The sequence below is a fragment of the Carassius carassius genome, chromosome 38 (genome assembly GCF_963082965.1).
Source record: "Carassius carassius chromosome 38, fCarCar2.1, whole genome shotgun sequence".
NCBI lineage: Eukaryota > Metazoa > Chordata > Actinopteri > Cypriniformes > Cyprinidae > Carassius > Carassius carassius.
Genome location: NC_081792.1, coordinates 7,135,267 through 7,140,433, shown reverse-complemented (window position 1 = coordinate 7,140,433; position 5,167 = coordinate 7,135,267). Strand labels below are relative to the sequence as shown.

The window sequence follows — 5,167 nt, the reverse complement described above, 5'->3', positions numbered from 1 at the left end:
ACTTATGTTACAGCTTCAGTGCTCAGGATTGTCAGTATAGAGATTCTGGGAGCAATAATGTTTAGTTAGTGGTTCTGGTGAAACGAAGCTATTATGAGCCCACATATGCAATACGGCTTCTCTCTCAGTGAGAGAATGTAGCTTTTTACAATGTTAACTGCAAAACTTGCCAACATGAAAGATGTTTCAGACTTATGAACTATAGTGTTTTTTGCATTGCAGAAACAGTTTTTAATGTGTTAGATGTTCTATGCACATAAACTTATGTTACAGCTTCAGTGCACAGGATTATCAGTATAGAGCTTTTGAGAGCAATAATGTTTAGTTAGTGGTTCTGGTGAAACAAAGCTAAAACTAGCCCACATATGCAATACGGCTTCTCTCTCAGTGAGAGAATGTAGCTTTTTACAATGTTAACTGCAAAACTTGCCAACATGAAAGATGTTTCTGACTTATGAACTATAGTGTTTTTTGCTTTGCAGAAACACAGTTTTTAATGTGTTAGATGTTCTATGCACATTAACTTTTGTTACCGCTTCAGGGCACAGGATTATCAGTATAGAGTTTCTGAGAGCACTAATGTTTAGTTAGTGGTTCTGATGAAATGAAGCTAAAACAAGTCCACATATGCAATACAACTTATCTCTCAGTGAGAGAATGTAGCTTTTTACAATGTTAACTGCAAAACTTGCCAACATGAAAGATGTTTCTGACTTATGAACTATAGTGTTTCTTGCATTGCAGAAACACATGTTTTAATATGTTACATATTCTATGCAAATACACTTATGTTAGAGCTTCAGTGCTCAGGATTATCAGTATAGAGCTTCTGAGAGTACTAATGTTTAGTTAGTGGTTCTAGTCAAAAGAAACTAAAACAAGCCCACATATGCAATACAGCTAATCTCTCAGTGAGAGAATGTAGCTTTTTACAGTGTTAAATGCAAAACTTTCCAACATGAAAGATGTTACTTACTTATGAACTATAGTGTTTTTGCATTGCAGAAACACAGTTTTTAATGTGTTAGATGTTCTATGCACATAAACTTATGTTACAGCTTCAGTGCACAGGATTATCAGTATAGAGCTTCTGAGAGCACTAATGTTTAGTTAGTGGTTCTGATGAAACGAAGCTAAAATAAGCCCACATATGCAATACGGCTTCTCTCTCAGTGAGAGAATGTAGCTTTTTACAATGGTAACTGCAAAACTTGCCAACATGAAAGATGTTTCTGACTTATGAACTATATTGTTTTTTGCATTGCAGAAACACAGTTTTTAAGGTGTTAGATGTTCTATGTACATAAACTTATGTTAGAGCTTCAGTGCACAGGATTATCAGTATAGAGCTTCTGAGTGCACTAATGTTTAGTTAGTGGTTCTGGTGAAACGAAGCTAAAACAAGCCCACATATGCAATACGGCTTCTCTCTCAGTGAGAGAATGTAGCTTTTTACAATGTTAACTGCAAAACTTGCCAACATGAAAGATGTTTCTGACTTATAAACTATATTGTTTTTTGCATTGCCGAAACACAGTTTTTAATGTTAGATGTTCTATGCACATCAACTTATGTTACAGCTTCAGCGCAAAGGATTATCAGTATAGAGCTTCTGAGAGCATTAATGTTTAGTTAGTGGTTCTGGTGAAACGAAGCTAAAACAAGTCCACATATGCAATACAACTTATCTCTCAGTGAGAGAATGTAGCTTTTTACAATGTTAACTGCAAAACTTGCCACCATGAAAGATGTTTCTGACTTATGAACTATAGTGTTTTTGCATTGCACAAACACAGTTTTTAATGTGTTAGATGTTCTATGCACATAAACTTATGTTACAGCTTCAGTGCACAGGATTATCAGTATAGAGCTCAGTATATGTATGCTTTTTCTGCTGCCTCCACATTGTTACCTATGGCTCTTCTTCGGCTAGCACCTGTTATGCCCAGCGTACCGTAGGCCTTGCTCAGGGAGTAACTGGCAAATCCCCTACTGCCCACCTCTACTGGCATACACCTGGTCCTCCATCCGTTCCTCTGACAATCCTCCACCAGTTCTTGATATTTCTCCCTCTTTCTCTCTTGAGCTTCCTCCATCCTCTCCTCCCAGGGAACTGTTAGCTCTAACAAGATTAGATGTTTTGTAGCCTCAGAGACCAAGATGATGTCAGGTCTCAATTTGGACTGGGTGATGTGTGTTGGAATTCTCAGTTGCCTTTCAAGGTCAACTGTCATCACCCAGTCTCGGGCCGTGGAGAGCAAACCTACACAGCAGTTTTTAAATGTTCTTTCTGGCTTTTGTCCTTCCTTGATGAAGTGAATGGCCTTGGCTGTAGCTTGGGTGTATCGGCTGTCCTTAATCGCCTTACTGATTGCCTCAGCGATGGATTTGAGGACCTGGTCGTGCCTCCATCGATACCGACCCTCACCCAGCGCCTTGGAGCAGCTGCTCAGGATGTGTTCTAATGTCCCTGTCTTGGAACAAAGAGGGCATGCAGGTGTTTCTATTTTGCCCCATGTGCACAGGTTGGATGGACTTGGGAGGACATCATAGACCCCCTGAATCAAGAACTTAATTCTCTGGGGGTTCCACTTCCAGATTTCCTTCCAGGTGACTCTCCGCTCCATTGCCTGCTCCCACTTCATCCAGGCGCCTTGCTGCCGCATGGCCACTGCTCTGCTGGTTCGCTCTTCCTCGACTGAAGCTCGCACCTCCTCCTGTACCAGCCTCTGCCTCTCCTTTCTGCTGGCAGAGTCATATCGGGTCGCTGTTAGACTCCCAAGTCCGGCTCTGCCTTGCACCACTGTTCCAAGGATGGCCTTGTGCTTCAGCCGCGTCTCTGCCTGCTGGACTGCCTCGGCTGCCCTCCACTTCCTCCCTGTCCTCACAACAATGCCTGCGCCGGACACTTTGGCATCTCTGGATCCAGAGTACTGCATGTGTTCCCTTGTCCGTGCAACGATGAGCTCCTCCCTGACTGAGCTAAAAGGGAGCCTGAGCTTGTTGGTGTTCCCATATAGGCCAATGTTACTAAGGCTACGCGGCAAGCCCAGCCATCTACGCAGATAGCTGCTCACCTTTTGCTCAAAACCTTCCACCACTGTCATGGGGACCTCATAGATAAGCAGAGGCCAGAGGATTCTTGGGAGGATTCCATGCTGGTATACCCAGGCCTTGAATCTTCCAGGGAGCCCAGACTTATCCACTGTTCTCAACCATCCCTCCAGTTCAGCACCGGTTGCCTTGATGGAGTCTCTGTCGTTCAGGCTGCAGTTGAAGACCTTACCAAGGCTCTTCACTGGTCTCTCAGTGACTGACGGGATCTGGTGTTCTCCCAGCCTGAAACGGAATCTGTCTGTAACCTTACCCTTCTTTAGGACCAGAGACCTGGACTTTGCAGGTTTGAAGCTCATGCGTGCCCATGACATGAGTCTCTCCAACCCCTGGAGGATCCACCTTGCACCTGGTACTGCTGTTGTTGTCACTGTGAGGTCGTCCATGAATGCTCTTATAGGAGGTTGCCTTACTCCAGCCTTGCTGAGGGGGCCTCTGCACTCTGTTTCAGCTGCCTTGACCAGCATATTCATGGCCAACGAAAAGAGGGTCACTGAGATGGTACAGCCAGTGATTATCCCCACCTCCAGCTGGTGCCAGTCAGATGTTAACTGGCCAGTGGAGACTCTCAAGCTGAACTTGCTGTAATAGTCCAGGATGAGATCTTTCACCTTCTGCGGTAAATGGTGTTTCTCCAGTGCGACCTCCACCAGCTTGTGGGGTATTGAGCCATATGCATTGGTGAGGTCCAGCCACAGTACAGCCAGATCCCCTCTGCCTTCTCTTGCTTCTCTGATGAGCTGGGTTACCACGCCCGTGTGTTCCAGACACCCTGGAACTCCTGGTATTCCTCCCTTTTGCACAGACGTGTCGATGTACTTATTGCTCAACAGGAAGTTGGAGAGCCTCTTGGCCACGATACTGAAGAAGATTTTACTCTCCACACTGAGCAAGGAGATGACCCGGAACTGGTCGATGTTCTCAGACTTCTCCTCTTTTGGTATGCACACTCCCTCCGCATACCTCCATGGCTGGGCAATCTTCCCTCTCCTCCAGATCACCTTCAGGGCCCTCCAAAGCCGATGTAATAGCTTCGGGCAGTTCTTGTACACCTTAAAGGGCAATCCACTTGGGCCTGGTGCTGAGCTTGATCTTGCTCTCCTCACCACTTCCTCCACTTCCCTTAGGCGGGGCTCCTTCAGGTCGAAGTCTGATGATGGCTCTGGTGGTGTTATCAGCGCATTGCATGGACCCAGCATTTGTTCTCTGATGGAGTCACTATAGGTGGCCTTGAGGTGGTCGTTTATGGCGTCTTTGGAGCAGGTGAGGCGGCCAGCCCTCTTTTGGCCAAGGAGCTGCTTGGTCAGCTTAAATGGGTTGGCCAAGAATGCTGCCCTCTTCCTGGCTCTCTCCTTCCGCCTCCTTCTGTGGAACTCTGCCCTCCGTAAGGTCAAGAGTTGCTTCCTTAGGATTGCTCTCAGTTCCGCTAGACCGGCTCTCTCGACTTCCCCCGCTGATTTATATTGCCTATTCAGCAGCCTGAGTTCGTCCCTAAGGTGCTGAATTTTCTTTACTCTGTGGCTTGGAGCATATGCAGATGGAGCTGGCTTGGGTGCCTCAGTTCCAAATCGCTCAGCTGCGATATTCACTATGAGGGTGGTCATCGTTCTTAATCGGTGGTCCACGTCACCCTTGGCTGTCCCTTCCAGGACCTGGCTTACATCTTCATCAAATTGTTGCAACTCAACTCTCTTGTGGGATTTGGGCCACTGGATCTTTGGTTGGACTGCAAGGGCACAGCCAGTTGTTGTGGCTGCAGTTTGCTGGCTTTGGAGGCCATGTGCATTGTCGGGAGATACTGTCTCTTGGGTTATAGTGGCAGGTGAGCTGCTAGCAGCAGGTATTGACGACACTAGGAGACTCTGGGCACTGTGGGTTGCCTCCGGGCCTGGCTCCTCCTGCGTCTTATCAGAAGTCACTTCTGTGCGTTGTGTCGTCGTTGTATCAGTGTTGTTTCCAGGAGTCACTGGGTGTTTCGGGTCTTACAACAGACACCCTCGTCCAGGCGACCCGACCGAGGCTGATCATACCCCGGCCTGTGTCCAAGTGACAT

The 5,167-nt window shown here is 46.5% G+C and overlaps 1 pseudogene; it reads right to left on the bottom strand.

Moving 5' to 3' along the window:
* Positions 1 to 1,871: 1,871 nt before the first annotated feature.
* LOC132118954 (uncharacterized) lies at positions 1,872 to 4,718 on the bottom strand (annotated as a pseudogene).
* Between the last annotated feature and the right edge of the window lie 449 nt (positions 4,719 to 5,167).